The following is a 17,265-nucleotide window of genomic DNA, read 5'->3' as shown; positions in this document are numbered from 1 at the left end:
TTTCCTGTGGAAACTTGGTCCTAACTGTTACTACCTACTAGCAACCGCCAGTAGGTAACATATATATATATATATATATATATATATATATATATATATATATATATATATATATATATATATATATATATATATATATATATATATATATATAATATGAGGTTTAAGTGCGGAGACAGAATTACATTGCTCCAATAAAGTTAAGAAATACAATACATATAGGGTTAAGTACACAATATAATATTGCGCTTCTGAGATGAGTAAGGAGGAGCTAAAACTTCGCATCTCCAAGTTATAATTTTATAGGGATTTCTGCACCAACCACATGCCTCAAGCTTGCTTCAGAATTTAAGTGGAGCAGAACGCTGTCGAACACATCTTATCCTTCAATAAGCAGATCAGCTTTGTGTCATTTTCTTTTTGCAATAAAATCTTATTTTGTTTAATGCACACTGCATGCATAAAACTACACAGCGATGCATGCAGAACATTTGTTAGATAGCGACGAACTTTACTAACTTTAGTTTGTTGGATTCACGAGTTGTGATTTGAAGCCAGTTGCTGTCTTTGTGGGGGTCGGGCTTGATTCGGGCTTTTTTTGAGAGGCGGAGGGACGTTATTTGTACGTAGGTCCTGGCAGCTGTAAGGAGGTGAGGCTTTAGCGGAGCGCGCGCGCTGAGGGGAAGGAAAGGTTTGAGGACCGGAGGTCGCCCACGCCCCCCCTTGAGGACCGGAAGCTTCCCTGTTCCCGGTGAGAACCGATACCGCCCCACTTTGAGGACAGGGCGCCGCTGTTTTCCATTATTCCGGAAGACCGAAGCCTACCTTTAAAGGACGGACCTAGCGCCTTCCACACCCTACAGGATACCGTCAGCAGCGAGAGCCCAAACCGCGGATAACAGCCTGGGGCCCGGACCCACATGAGCAGGCGGGAGAAGCGGGGAGCCCGGCAGGTAATTGGGGGCATTGCTAGCGGTCTTGAGGGGACTAAGGAAGGGAGAAGAGGTTTATTCAAACCCTCAAAGTATGGTAGTTCCATGATATCTTGTAATGTCAACTATCCCTCTTCCATGTGCCCCTCCTTGTTTTGGCCCCTTTTTTCTGAGTGCCCATTTCCGTTGTTAAACCCTTTTGCCCACCACCTGTGTACATAACTTTACGCCCATCCGCCCTCATACCCTTTGTACTCCAGCAGCTGCTTAGAGAGCCATTTATGTCACCCTCTTCATACGGCTACCAGATGCTTAGGTGTACCGGACTACCTCTTCCGGACACTCTGAAATGACTTCCCATCCTTCACACGTGCAGCGACCCACTCCTCCTCTTACACACCCGTCTTATTCGCTATCCAGTTACCACCCTCTCACACCCGTGTAAATAAATTTCCTCTAGTGATTAGACTTCCCCATTCCTATGACAGCCTAACTCACAAGCCTCCCCATCCCTGTTTGTAAGATTTCATCTTTATACCCACAGGCATTACCCCGTTCGTTTCGCTTCTTTAGTGGCTTTTAGTGTCCTCAATATCCTCAGTTAGCTCCTCCAGCGCTGATCAATAATTATTTTACATTCTTACAAGAGCCTTTTCATCCGGACTCCCAGGGAGCTCGGGTCACACTTCATACGACAATCCTATCCTTCTGGGCATTGACCCCTTCATATGATCACTTTGGAAGCGACGGGACCCCACCAGCTAAAACGAGAACGCTGTTTACGCACTAATCAATAGGCGTTTAGAATCTCGGTTCCCGCGAACACTGTTCCCTGGAACTACGGGGTTATGTTTACTTTAAGGTACAAACTCTTATTTTTTGCCACTGATACTCTACTTCAACTGACCGTTAGCCCATGTATGCAGGTTGACTCTACTACTCCTCCCCTATTTAATGGGCTGCCAACAGCTCATATAGGTGTGTAGCTTCAAAGTAATAGGATTTGCACAGCTCGCATAATATCTAAAAGGTGTGTACGTGCGTGTGACAGACAAATGATCAGACCTAATCGAGAGATTCGGGTGTTGACTGTAAAATGAGGAGAATATATCTAATTTATAAACTTCTGTGTAGACTTAAACGTTCGATGCAACACGTGAACAGAAATGATGTAGTTTATTTCTGTCTCTGAGCCGTTCTGAAATTCTTTTTGTGCACACATTGAAGTGTGTGTGTGTATATATATATATATATATATATATATATATATATATATATATATATATATACACCATTCATGCACGTGTGTGCGTCAAATTATATTTAACTCCGCATGGGTGCACTAAACATCCAACCTGGAAATGCAATCGCTCTTTGGCATAAGTCATATGCTGTGCTTCTATAAGAAAATTAACGCTAACAAACGTGTACCAAGCCACTGTTTACTCTTGGATATTTTGTGCCCTCTCTATATGGTAGTATTCTTATATCCTGAGTCAGTTGCCCACGCTTGTAATCCTGGCATTTGTGGGCTGTGCTCTAGGAATGGTTGCAGAACAGACGCCACCCTCCCAATAGTACACTTCCGTGCTATGTCTCTTTATGAAGGAAGGCTCTTCTCTTCACATGCTGACAGGGCCTGCATCAGGCCCACAGTGTTGGTAGTGCAAGGCTGGGCACACTGCTGTCGGCGTAACAAGGAAGAGATGTTAGAATTGACAGAAGAGAAGCTAGTGAAAACTATTTTGTTTTTAGGTGACTGACCGAAAAAAAATATGGCTATACCACGCCCATAAATAACACCGATAAGAGGCTGCTGTTGTATGTGTTTTTTTCTGTTCATGTTTTGCCTTTTGTGGTATTGTTTGAATTGTTGGCTTGATAGCACTTAGCACTTAATATTTTATGCCATTTTAAAAGGGTTTTGGTTTTTCGATTTCCAAGAATTGCTCGCCAGCCTGCGTCCAGGAGGGTTGTGCATAATTTATATTGTCTGTGTTCCTGTTATATCTGAGGTAGTGGTGGATGTTACACAGCTAGAATAAGGCATCTCCATGGCAATAAAGCCCTCGAAGGGAGGAGGAGAGGGTGTTCTAAAGCGGCCTAATTTGTGGAAAGGACTCTCTTGTTTCCATCCCCGCCTTTTGTGTGGGTTTTCGTGCAGTGTAGCAGAAATATCCTCTCCACCAAGCCCCGATCAGATCTTCTCTGCCAGCCCTAATGCTAGAGCAGTGCGATCAGGGAGCGGAAACAATACAAGGGCGTGGATGCAGTGGCAGAAAATGCAGGCAGTTAGAAATTGCATGTATAGCTGGGTGTCGACCTGATTCAGGCTATGTGCTGCTGTCGTCATTTGACGTTTCCATTAAGTCTTTAAAGGGGGCGGTGTGGAGGGGGGGTGGGTGTGAGGTGGATAAATTGCTACTTTTTCTTACTACAAGAAAAGCGATGTCTGTTTCTGGGCCTTTTTTTTGTGTGTACACAGGAAATCGTGAAATGAGGAAGCGGAGGCCAGTGACAGCTGACTCTTGAGCTGGGTGGGGGCGAGGAGAAATCCCATTACAAGCGCAAACACCGTCGTACCCTCCATCCAGATGGAAACATATAATTTATATTAACGCCTCCCAGGCGGAGGATTAATGACCTCGCATGTCATTTCTCCCATATTCATCAGCTGTTAGCTTAACTAGCCTTTGCCAAGAGAAATATATGCTTGCTTGCAATAGATATCGCTGCCGATGAAGTGTCTTACAGAACATGTCGGTCACTAGAAAAAAAACTCTCTTGCTTTATTTATTCGTGCCTGCCAGTGGTAACACGGACCGGAACCCTCCCCTCCCACCCTTTGGCTTTCAGTTTATGGATTTGCTGTTACTGGGCCCAGCAACTGCAACAAGATGGCGCTTTCAGCACTCGGAGTTTATGGTTTAACTCTTCACTGGTTGAAGAGCCTGTGCTAGGTAGGCAGTTTTATCCGCGTACTTTTCGCCTGTGCCTTAGGGAAGGGTGGGATCAGATGACACTGCAACAAAATGCAGCAAGTGCTTCGAATTCAAAGCAGATGCGTGATGTAACTGTTAAGTTATTTTTCTTACTTAAGGGTAGTCATAACCTTTGAATGTTGTTAATTCCGTTTCCACACTTGCTCTGTTCACCGTAAACTTAATTTAACTTAAATTTTGAACGAGCAAGTCAACGATAGTGTGAAGAGCTGCTATTGCACGGTTCACTTATACAATGCTACACCCCCCCTCACACACTTTAGTAACTTATATTATATCTATTGATACTGAAATAAAATTTGATACAGTTTCACTTTTGTGGGTTTCATTACTCAACATTTCCTAGTTAATGATAGCCAAGTGTACAACTAATACATAGTTCACGTTGAAAGGCAATTAAGATGGGTGCAAATAGTGTAGTGTAACGTTTTTGTGAAATATTCGTATAACCATGTATGCATGATTATTTGGAAAGAGGGGACCCACATACAAAGAAATCCTACACTTCACGGGGTGGAATCTATGGTTACCATTCAGGGCTAGTTGCAATGGCAGACTATTTGTGGATTGTTATGGCCTTTGTATGAAGGTATGATGTTGTATGCAAAGATTTGTTTTCAGGTACTTTCTGAATTGCAGGTGGGTTGGGATAGCCAGGATGTTGGGATATGATTCCAGACTTGTTAGAGCATTCCTGATTGACTTCCCCATGGTTCCATTGCAACTGCAATTGACTTATTGGATAGGCAGCTGCTTAGCCCCACTCATCCTTTTGCCACTAAGAGTCCAGGGAATAGATAGTGCGCACCCAATAATTTTGGAGGTGCAAATTAAATGTTTTTTGGAAGATAATAAAGTTGCTAATAGTTTGCAGCGGCTTTACCATTTTCTGCAACCACGCTTAATTTTTATTGTAGAGAAAGATTTGGGGAATGGACTTGGGGGGGGGGGGGGGGGGTCTTTTGACCTTCATTATTTACTTTTAGAACTTTAATCTTTAATTTGTCTTACTCAACCTCCTCCCTCGGGCATACTGAGATAGTTTATCAAAGCAGGTGACACTCTGGTACCGTCCTACTCCTCTGTTAGCCTTACTGCAACAAATTAAGGTCTGAGCCACAGCTCCATCTTGCGTGTTTGTGACAGGTGAGTCTTTACCACATTCTCGCTGGCCTGTGTGCGCCCACTTTAAAATCTGTATATAATATTACACTGGCACTACCCTGGAAGGTGCCATTGCACAAACATGCTGGTGCCATCTTGGGCTGCGTGCCTATGCCATGGTGGCATTGTACTGAGGGATGGAGGCCCCTTTGTTACTGCAAAGGCCAGGACCTGTTTCATAATTTATTGACACTCCATTATAGATACAAACATTTACAAATTATCATTGCGGAAGATCCATGAATTTGCTGCACTGTACATCAAACCAGGTGTCTTGACTAAAACTGGGCCTGAAGAGGATAGATAGTCCCTGATGTCTGCACCCTGCTCTGTGACGTGTCAGGGAACTAACATCCAACAACCCAAAACTTTCTTCTCGAACATGAGCACTTAACATGTGGCCAGCATCATTACCCTTCTAAGGGACCCCTGAACTTCTACTCTTGAACCCAGACCTTTGAATCGTGTTGGCCAGCTTAGCATGTGAGTGGGTAGTGCTGATGTGTCATTAGTAATGCACCAACACCTACAGTTAGTGTGGGTTATGACAGAGGGACTCTAGCTGCATCGTGTAGATGGGGGAGGTCAAACAAGGCCAATATGTAGTTGGGGTTAATTGTATTTGTCAGGGAGTGTGTATTTTTTTTATTTTTAAATCTTGTTTAAGACTTTGTTCCCCATCAGCCATTCAGGGCAAAATTCCAGACCACATTCTCTTTGGTCAGTTTAAAGTGATGCGAGCATCTGACTTGTTTAACTATGGTACTGCTCTCGAATGCTGGCTGGTAAAGTGAAGGGCTGCAGTCCTGTGCATCAGGCTTTAGTTACAAAAATCTACAGTTGCAGGGGGTATATATATATATATATATATACACACACACCCCCAATAAGGTCTATCTCATTTTTGTCTAAATATATTTCTATACTAAGGACCATTGTTTTAAAAAATAATCATTACTTGCCCATCACCAGGTTTCAAGATCGTATGCTGGAAAACATACTCTTTATGGCTCGCTAATAGTGTGTGGGGAGAGCCTATTTTAGCAACATGGCTCAGACTGTTTACTTAAACTTTATGTTCAAATTGAGATGATAGCACGAAAAATAGTGCTCCTCAACACACAGCAGAATTCAGGCAAGTTATGGGACAAATTCAGTGCAGCTACACTTACAGAGGAGAACCTCCATGTAGTGAATGGTAGTGTTAACTGTGCCCAAATCTATCTTCCTGTTTTATCCAAGTCATTTGATAAAGTTGATCGCATGCCACTTCTCAGACATAGAGGTAGAGAGATTATCACAAAGTTAACTTCATTCTTATCCAGTGGCCTCCCTAGCTCATCATGCTAAATCCAACCTCGCTTAGAATGTTTGTCTGCGGGCTCCTTTTGATTTCTCTGATTCTGAACGTCTAACTTAATATAAACCTGCTTTCCCAACTTGGAGAAAGCCCTGAAATACATTTTTTTGGGCATACACTGAAGATGCAAACATTTTTGTAGAGATCCGCTTAAATGTCGTGGTAATGAGTTGTGGGTTATTTGAAATTGTCTATAGTAAATGTGAGTTTAGTAATAAGAATTTATGATCATTCAATTTTTGGTCAGTGGCTTTGCGAATACTACCTCACTCTTTGGCTCTAAGGAACTAAATGCGAACTGACAAAGAACTTGGGTTTGATGCTCTTATTGAAGCTGTGACCAAATCACAGCACTGGTGGGTGCATATTCTTAGTTGTTCTCTCCTCACTACTATGGGATTCAGCCCCAATCCATTTATAGGGGTTATTTATGGGGAAAATTCAGACGGTCTTGGTTGGCGTTGGAGCACTCTATTAAATAAAAAAAAATCCACTTTTACTATTGAGACTTAATGGGTCTGTTCACATCTCATGTTTTTTTTTATTAATAGCTTAAATTAATTACTGCAAGTAATAGCATTCCATTTTAAACCCTAGATTAACTAGGGGGCTATAGCCAGCTTTTTTTTTCTTTTCTTTTAAGTATGAGAAACATTTAACTTGTTGCTTTGCCTAAATTATTAAGAGGCTTGTGCATTATTCTCAAACCATTTCATCGTTTGTTTCTAATGGATATTTCTAATCAAACGGGTTTTCAGGTATCATGTGACGGAGACCTGTACCCTCCTGAAGGCTTCAAGATTTACCACTCCTGCTAGAAGCAGAAGCTTGGGCTGTATTATGTCTGGCTTTAGTGTCTGAATCAAGCATGTTTGAAAGTTGTGACAAATGCACTTTAAAGGTGAAGTTGTACTTGTTTAGCACAAACTGAGTTGATTGTGCTCCAAATCGCAGTCCCGTTCCCTCTCAGAGTCCTTGTTCAGGTTTCCCCTCTGATGTCCAAGGAGAAATCTGCTCAGATCGCAGTCCTCTTACTGTCTCTTCCGCTCTAGAGATTGTGCCGTTGACATTCAAAGCCCAGCTTTACACCATTCATCAAACTGCAACCCCGTTCCACAGTTGGAGCTAATGTGCCCCCTTTTCTTGGGCAATCTTGAATTCCACAGCAGGTAGTAGGTTTCAAAGAGGCAGCGCTGCAGCTCTTTGGGATGATAGCCTTGGAGTGACGGTGGGCCCCAGCCGGATTTCCACTGCTAGGGTCTTCCCTGGTGCCGCCGACTCTTGTTAATTCTCCTCCTGCCAGCACTGGGCAGGGCCTCTATTCATTTGTTCAGTCATGCTAGTTTTGGCTAGCCTCGGATCTGGAGTAGAGATCTGTTAGATTTTGGTCAGGGGAAGCGGGGTAATGGGTCCCGGGCCCCAGCCGGCCTGTAGTAATATAGCTGATAAATTCAGGGTTCACTTGTTCTCAGCATTGGGAGACCCCTTCCCAATTGTGGGCAATTAGTTTGCCAGAACAAGTAGAAGTAGTCACACTTTTTTTTTTTCTTGAATAATTCCAATGTATTGCTTCATTAGAGGATCTTTGGTACTTGACTCTTGTATGTAAGCCGAGTCAATTATAGCAAGCAAAGATCATAGGACAGGTGAGCAATAGTACAGCCAACACATGGTTCGCCCCCTCGTACAGCCGACAGGCCAAGGGGCTTCCTCAGGATGTGAAATGGGTGTAGCGTAAGCGAGTCCCGCTTGGAAAAGCAAGTCCGAAATTTTCTTTGCAAGTGTGACGTCCGGTCACTGGTGTCTCGCTCGGGTCAATTGGCATGAGCTATGTTAGATTTTGACCAGTGTCTCGTTATGAGATCACAAAGTCATAGACCTGGGTGTAGGAGTATTCTCTGGCAGTGCCCAGTACTGTCTGCATTTTGAGACCATGATCAGACGGATCTAGTACAAGTTATTCAAATGTTCCACATAACGAAGTTGGGGGTTCAATTTGTTGCTCCTATACTGATGCTGGTTGTGTTAATACATTCAATGTTCTTGTAGAGCTGATACTCCATCAGAGACCAAATTGGACTTGCCATTGCATCCCCTTGAGAAGATCACTTCCTTTTTAAGTGGCACATAGGGCAGCAGAGGTCTTAAAACTGCAATTGCCAGCTGTGCAAACAAAAGCTAATTTGCGCACAGAAATCTTGTAACATGGCCTTTCAACTAAAAAACCTTTTATTTAGTCATTTTGAGGCTCTAATGAGCATGGGGGTGGTATAGGACATGCACACCAGCAACACTGTTGGGATTCCGCACCAAACGTCCACAACTTGTGTGTGTAATGAGTCGAGCAGGTTTGGTCTGCCTGAGGAAGTAGTGGGTGTCTTCTTCCTCCTCACCATCTTTCCATGAAGTTGAATTATTCTGGGTGATGGGCAACGCTTGTGGCCTAGGGCAGGGGCTGGTGGGTTGATCTGCACAGGCTAAGCTTTCTAATGTATTTCTGTTTGTGAAGTCCTTGGCTAGGCTAGGCCTTGTCGGCAATATAAAAGGTTATCTGTACCCTCTTGGCATTTCTTCATATGCCTGACCATACCTTCTGCTTTGTCACCAGTTGTAGTGTGTTTTTAGGAGGGGTTTACATATATATATATATATATATATATATATATATATATATATATATATATATATATATATATATTCCGCACCTTATTGTTTTAACACATTGGGACCTTGGCTCTTATTGTCTAAATATGCACACCCTTTGAGCCTGAGTGAAGGTGCTCTTTGAGGCTTCTGACACTGAAGACTGAATTACTCATCACTGTAACTTCTGCATGACACGTCAGTGAACCACCATATATACCATTTCAGACAAGCTGGTGTTTTGGGCTATAGTGTCCTTTCTGTCAGATATTTTTGCCATTCCGTGTGGGGCATACCTTTATGCTTCCCACATTCTTCTCTCCAACACATCCCTATTAAGGAGGGGGACGAGGTTTATATCTGTCATATTGCAAGAAATCACTTAGTTTTTACGTAAATCGTACCTTTGGTGTACAACCAACTTTTTGTGAGATTCACCAGTGTTGAAAAGGAAAGCAACTCTTCTCTGTATGGATCTGTGCGTAAAAATGAGTTGTGCCTTTGCTTAGAAGAAACCTTTTAAGTACCTTTTGGGGTAATTTGACTAGAGGTAAAACTGCCACTGTGACTTTAGATGGGGATGTTCCAGCGATGGGCGTCTGACAGGCTGCTAAGTGGGCGTCCGTCCACACCATCAACAGGCAATACTGTATCGACACACATGTCCGCAGGGAGGGTCTTTTTGCCCCCTCTATCCTGCAGGTCTTCCAGGTGTCCATTTTCAATCCCGTAATCTTTGAAGCATACTGATTGGGTATCTATTAAAAAAATGAGGCTTCTTCATTTAAAAGTATTCACCAGAGAACAGGTTATCTACTTACTCGAAAGGTCTTTCTGGTGAATACTCTAAACGCACATTCCTCATTGCTATCCAACTCCCATTCTATAGAGTAGGGCCTCCAGGTGGAACTAAAGTAGCATATTGGATACTACACCCGGTCACAATTCTAATCTGTCATTGCTGCTCTGCATCTAAGGGTGCAGAATGCTTTATTATAAACAGATGTCCATGTGCCTGAATGCCCCCTGTAAACCGCTCAGAGGCGCCTTTGAGTACGGTGAAGCTGCCATGGTGACAGATGGTGCCACCTATCTATATGCAGGAGCATTTACTAAAATGTTGCCATATAATTCGGGGGCATTTAAGAGGTTCGGAATCTGGGGGTAGTAACATTTGTTTTTCTTAGAAGGGTCTTCTTTTCTGATCATTTGGCAACTGTTCTTGGTTTTACTCTTAAGGTACTGTAAAATAATTGAGAGACTGTTGGCACTCCTATAATGAAGAAAGGAACACTTTTTTGAAGAGAATAGATATTTCACTTCTAGTTAGTTTCTTTAATAAAACTACCCAACGACTGTGTTGTATATCCTGTATTTCTGCATATTCTTCCTTGTGTATCAATTGTATAGATTCTGTCTCTTGTTTCGCTGGCTTTTATGGTTTCTACATCAAAAGTGGATTGGAAATGTACATTTCCGAACTTCCAAATGAATCCAGTGCTCTCTGAACTAACGTGCCTTGGATCTTGTACAGAAATTCTAACCAATAGTTGTGTGGTATAGGTTTATCTTTATTTCTCCAGCAAACTCCTGCCTAACCCTGTGCAGACTGGCCATTGACATTCTTTTTTGCCTTTTCTTGTTTACATATGATGTAATGGATCCAGCTGAGCTAGAGTATGTAAATACTCTGGAAACAGTTTAGCAAGTGTACTGACTTTATGCAAAATTGCATGTTGAATAAACAAAGGATAATGCAAATCTCTGTATTGTAACCAGGTGTGTTTTGAAACGGCGGCAGATTTTTGTCTCTTGTTTTATGTTCATCTAATGTAGAAAAATAACTGACAGATGATTGAAACTAAACCTTTGTTTTATTCCGCATTGATCCCAATGCCAAGAGGTCTGTGGTTAAATGGTATAAATGTTACCATTTGCTTGTGTAATAATCTCTGGAAAAGTAATGCCATCAGAGAATGGTGGACACAGGCAGAAGTTTTCAGCTGTGCCAGACTGCGGAGTTCCTGATTGCTTTTGTAAGACTAGACACCAACCTGTTGTGGCTTTACATGAATGTTAATAATTTTCTTGCTGGGGCAGTGTTATGAAATGAGTCCCCTATGGCTTGATCTAATTCATAGTGACGCATATGGGCATTTTCTTTGATTCTTCATGGTTTGCCTCTTTGTTTGCACAGTCCTACCTATTTTCTCGAATCCATCAGTATTAAAAGGTCCTTTTGGAAGAAGTGATACTTTTAATACTTTTAGGCCTCAATAGTTTGATCTCCCTGAAGTACAGACATCTGCCACATGTCCAGCCAGTTTTCGCTCCTCAACACACGGACCATCGGTCCTTTAGGGAGTGCATCAAGAAGACCTAACACCTTCTCGGGGTGGATCATTTTTGATGGGAAGTTTCTCTCTACAGATCTAGCAGAATGGTTGGTGGGCTCCGCCTCCAAGCATGGTAGAGTTTATACAGGCAGACTTGAAGGATCACATTTTTTTTTCAGTATAATATACTTATTACCTCCTTTTGAAGTTTCAAAGTAATATAGGAAGGAGCTTCAGTCTTAGGAAAATGAGCTTATCCTGTCCAATAATTGACGTTGGAAAAAGTGTCGAAAGAAATAAGACTTGATTGGGAGGAGACCAGATACAGCCAATTTAATGAATTATTCAATTAATTATGTCTGGCAATTTTATCTAATCCATAAAGGTAGGTGTGTGTGTGTGTGTGTCAACAGAAGTCCGCCAGTCTCCCAATCACACACGGCGGCGGGCTCGAGTGAGGAGGCGACCCTCGTAATTTTTTCCCAAAACGACTTTGCCTTCAAAGAAGTTGACTCGAGCCCAGATCCTTTTTAGCGTGCAGTTTTATTTCAACACAGAATGTCAATCCACACCCGACGCGTTTCGGTGCAGCCGCACCTTGGTCACGGGTAACAGTGTTTTCTCACATCACAGTTTTTAAAGTAAAGTTACATATAAACAACATAAACGTAGGACTACTCGTCCTCCCACCAGTGTTTGTTATACCACAGTTTGGCGGCCATATTTAAATGTGTTTCTGACCACAGGCGTAATATACATCGTATATATACAAAAACTTATAAGGACAACTCAAAATCCTAAGCAGAGTATTGTAACCGTTTACGATTGGTAAAATTGTTACATTTGGGTGCCCAAAAGCGTTCAATTCCGGTTTAACCAAGTCTCTGGTTCTCAAGTTTAGCCCAAGTGGGCAAATGTACCTTACTCAGATACTTATCGCACTGCAATTCCGCCCCAGTGGGCATTAATTCGATACGCTAAATGTAGCCCCAGTGGGCATGAATGCCTCATTGTATTTCTATTACAGTGTCCTTAAACTCGAAGAGTTTTTCTTAAATCAACAAATGTATAGTCCTGTGATTCCATCCAATGGCAACAAGGAGGGGCCAAAGGCACTAGGTTGCAATCAACAAACTGGGTTTAACATAAACAGTGACTAGAAACGACGCTCTCCAATCAAAAGTGTAGGCGAAGCAGAGACGCGAGACATGAATCCGTATTGATTCCAAGAGGCTCTCGCATGGCGAAGTAGCGCATGCGCGCTGCTAACGCCAGGCGAGACCTACAAACCCTAATTGGACCTCTTGGGCATGGCGTTGCTATTGAGAGCTCTTTGTGCTTAGTATGTGCCAACACCGGTTGTTTTGGAACATCCTGGTATACCAGGACTATCTGCATGAGAAAATGTATGCATTTAGTTTCTTGATTTTACTAAGGTGAAGATGGGCAGAGGCCATCCATGTGCCAAATAAAATGGGGCTGTGACTGCAGACTGTGTACACTAATTTTCATCGTGACCTACTAAAGAGCACCAAGGTAAATATGTTTTGACACTATTCTATCACTAATAAGCTAAAGATGAGAGTAACTACTCGTGAAATCTGTCCCAGTGTGTGTGTATTATGGGTCTGGGTTGCTGGGATATTATCGGGTATTTGGTGGTATAGTCAACAAAAAATATCTGCTGCTCTGATTTTCTTTACAAAGAGTGTGATCTTGTCCAAGACAGTTCCCTTAATAGAAAACATACTGGTTTTGCCATAAACTTGGAGAATGAACATATGAACGGGAAAAGAAAATTGGGCTCATGTTGTGGGGCAGTACGGAACGTATCACTTGATGCTGAGATTCAGGAACGTGAATACTAGGTATCCTAGAACATATACAAAAATGTTGCCACTTTAATTTATAAAACGTTAAATCTATTACAAAATGGTTTATAGCAAACAAGTAGTTTTGCCTTTGATAGGTTAAAATAAACATTTTAAGTAAATATATAGGTTTTCAGAACTACATGGGAGATTCTTAGTCTGCCTCTTCCGATTTGTTAGTGATCATTCAAGACTTTCTTTATTGTATTGTTTTGTTGGCACAGCCTTGCTGCCTATTAGCCAAACCCTCTCATTGGTAAATCTTTCTTTTACCTGAAGCACAAAAGTGGAAGCTTTCGAGGTTTGGGTGCATGGGTTACCTGATATCTATTGTACGTGTACAGGCTTTAATTCTATCTTTTATCTGTGTTGGCAAGGTTTCATACATTTTCTGTGCTGTGGATTCCAGATTTCCAATGTTCATTTTTATTAATACTGTGTATAATACTTCATGTGGGTTTTGGATCTGCTAATTTTTTTTTTTGTCAAAATCAGTGGCATGCTTCCCATTCTTTAACTTTACTTCCTCTTCATGGTTACTCCACCCCCCCCCCCCCCCCCTCGTTTTCCAAGCGAATAGCTTCTTTACCAGTCTTTGGACTGAGGTACTCTACTGCTGCTTAAATTCAGGGAACCACTTATTTTCTTTTGATTTCAGCACTTCATGGCAAATGCATGTTTTCTAGAATTTTCTTCTCCCTCCCAATGCTTGTTCTTTGAAGTACTTTCATATCTTTTTCAGTCGCCAATGTTTTTCATCTGCATCCTTTCTGTTCTGGGCATGCCCATTTTATGGTACTGGTTATTGGTTTTAAAGAATGGCTTAACTTCTCATGACTTTTTTCGTGAGTTAAAAGCATACCGGTCCTCACCCCCTATCACCAACCCATCTACAAAAAATGCCTTGATGTTTCCTAAAATGTTAATCTTGGTGATCATTTATTTTGCAGTATTCTGGATTCTATCTGATAAATTTAAGGTGCGTGTTCTGTCAGTTCCACCTCCGTATTTTCCTTCTGATCAAGGTTGGCATGCCTTATTCACCCCAAATGAAGTGTGTGATTAAAACACTCCCCATTTGTGACCCATGGGGCTCATCAGCTGTGTTGGTGTCAGTTGTCTCTTGGCCAAATTCTGCTCTCAGATGAGACCACCAATTCCGGTTCCACTGGTCACACTGATATCGTCAGCACCTGGTTTCTGATGTCTCCTTGCCCGTAATCAATTCTGAGTGAGTGAACCCTTAGTGCTTAGTCTGCCTTTTCAGGCTGCAGAAGTGTTACTTAAGAGGATGTTGCAGACAAGAATAAGAGACTAGAAGAAGACCAATCGTCCAGAATTAGTCTTTGCTAATATTATGGATGATTTTTTTGAGTTATTGGTGTTGAGATCTATAATCGAGCCACAATATTATAATCGTCTGTTCATAGTGTTTAACTTGTGCGTGTGCAGCTCCCTTATCCATTTGCTTGATTCAGAGCTTATGGTGGCTCTGAAGTTTCGGGAGGAGCCTTAATCTGCCATAGTAGCCTGGAAAACACGCCAGATGCAAAATGTTTCCTCTGCAAACATGTCTGCAGGAATTCTTATCCTCTTGCATGACCCACTTTTATTGAGTTGTTTTGAGAGCACTACACGTTTTTCCTTGCAAAAGGACTTGAAGGTTCATGAATGGGAGACTTATCCAAGTTCTTATTTACTTACTCAAAACACAAAATGTTTCTGTGAACGTCCTGACTTCCACATGAACGCCATTTATAACCAAGTCTTCTGCAATTATTAATGACCACTTTTGTAACTGCAATTTGTGATTGAACATGTCCTCTAGTGTGTTAAAGCAAATGAAGCCTGAAAAGGCCTCTATTTCCAGCCTCCAAATAAGAGGGAAAGAAAGTGCACTCTCATCGGACATCGACACGCTCTTGAGCCAAGTGTCTGGTGGCTTGGATGTAGATGAGTTCTTAACTCCGAGGCATGTGGCTGGTTCCTCATCATTGATTGGTCCCTGGGGGAGGTGGAGACATTGGAGTTTTATCCTATGTTTTTGTTGTCATTAACGAGTTATGGGCGCTTTTGTGACCATAGAGATCTTGCATACCTTAAATCCTCCAACCTTCTCCTTCCTAAGATGTCCGTTAGCCGGATGGCTCTAGGCCAGATTTCTTCAGCCATTCACATAGGGAATTTGCTTTATATAATAGGTCTTGAAATCTGGCATCACTCAAAATCTCACATTAACTAACTAGTATTTGAGCACATTCAACTGTGCTACCAAATAAGCGTCTGCATAAAAAGTTACCTCCGCCAGATATGTGTAGGAGAGCACCTTTTCCTTTGGTGAAATAGTATCAACTATGATTAACAATGTGAAATTGTCCTTGCTCCCCATTCTTTAACTATTGGTTTTGTTTGAGTTTCATTGAAATGTATTTGTGTGCATTCATGTGTTCCACTTCAAATGTAGTTTGTCATTCATGGAGATGTGACATTGATTGCCTGGAAGTTTGTAGAACTCTACAATTGTAGATAGGATGTAGGCATTTAAGTAGTGCTTTATTATGGGCAATTACCGTGGAAACTTCTGTTGAAAAAAACCTTGCATTGTGTGTAACTGTTGCATTCAGAAATGTTGCAAGAGTATGGGCATTTCTTTACGCATTCAGTAAGGGTAATGTTGGCTTTTGTCAGCTTCATGTGACATCTTGGACTCCAATATCTGTAGTGGGGATTTTTATGATGCACAGCATGTATTTTGACAAAGCTGTTCTGGATGTGAAGTTAAAATATCAAGTGGCCAGTTGGGTTATGCCTAACTGGAGAATTGATTCTTTGACACATGTAGAGCAATTTCATCCATTGTAACAGCACAGTAGTGCTTTTCCCATTGTGGCAACCTTTTATGTTAAAAAGGGGTAATGATTGTAGTTTGATACTGTACGTTTGTGTGTGGTCCGAAGAATGTGCTCATTGTGTTTTAAAACAGTTTGATTTAGAATTAAAGTAAAATTAATTTGATCTAAGAACTTTTGTACTTGATGTGTACCTGGGGTGTGGCAATTGTCCATTTTTGGGGTCCAAACACAGTGCTTGCAGGATATGCATTATCGCCTGTGTTGCTGCCTTATGATACTATGTTGTGAGTGTTGAGAAGAATGCCTTTTGAGCATAAAGAGGGGTCTGGACACTTCAGCACATACGTGCATGGTTTTAAATGCACGTTTTTGAGCAGAGCTAAAGGGCACTGTTTCTTACATGGTAGTTTGTGCTCTAAAGTCTACTCGGAAAAGGACTTCACACCAGAGATGTAACTTGAGTGTTTTGCATGTGCTTTTGTAGACATTACATATGATGAAAAGGGGCTGCTTTCATTACTGACTTTAAGGTTGGGGAAGCTAGATACCAGTTACAATTAGTCGTTTACCACTAAGTGTATGGCTGTAAGAATGGACTCGCAGCAAAGTGTTTGTCACTCCTGTGGTTCAGAGTGGCAAGTATAGGAAATTAGCTAGCCTTCAAATTCACTTGAGCAAATCAGGTATGTGTTTTAGGCCTTGTGACTTCAGGCACTAAACTTCTCTCCACCCACTGCACCCCCTCCTAGAACTAAGCAGTGGCTATTGCCACGTATCCATCTCCTCTCCCACTCAACCCGCTTAGCACTGAGCAGTCTCATGGTTTCAATTGAAATACTTTTTAAAGACTGGTTCAAATTGCTTGGCCCATTGTATAGGGTACTGTGGTATACTTAAGGCCAGTATTCCACCTGGGCCTTGAGTTCTTTACATTGGTTTTTAATGACTCTTTCCACTAGCTCTTGGGCAATGAATCAAATCTATTTTTTCACTATATTCCTCTGACTATAGATCATAGGATCTCACTGTATATGTCTCCATTTTTCATTTTGTTTCTAATATATTTTTAAGTTGTATAGTTAATTAACTTTATCTATTTTTCTAA

The 17,265-nt window shown here is 41.7% G+C and overlaps 1 protein-coding gene across 1 annotated transcript in view; it reads left to right on the top strand.

The window, feature by feature from the left end:
• The first annotated feature begins 573 nt into the window (after positions 1-573).
• GNB1 (G protein subunit beta 1) overlaps positions 574-17,265 on the top strand; it is a 351,738-nt gene continuing 335,046 nt past the window's right edge. The window contains exon 1 of the mRNA XM_086921527.1: positions 574-953. The gene's annotated coding sequence lies outside the window, so the exon portion shown is untranslated. The remainder of the gene's footprint in view (positions 954-17,265) is intronic.

The sequence above is a fragment of the Lissotriton vulgaris genome, chromosome 5 (genome assembly GCF_964263255.1).
Source record: "Lissotriton vulgaris chromosome 5, aLisVul1.2, whole genome shotgun sequence".
NCBI lineage: Eukaryota > Metazoa > Chordata > Amphibia > Caudata > Salamandridae > Lissotriton > Lissotriton vulgaris.
This window is presented reverse-complemented; position numbering and strand designations above follow the sequence as displayed.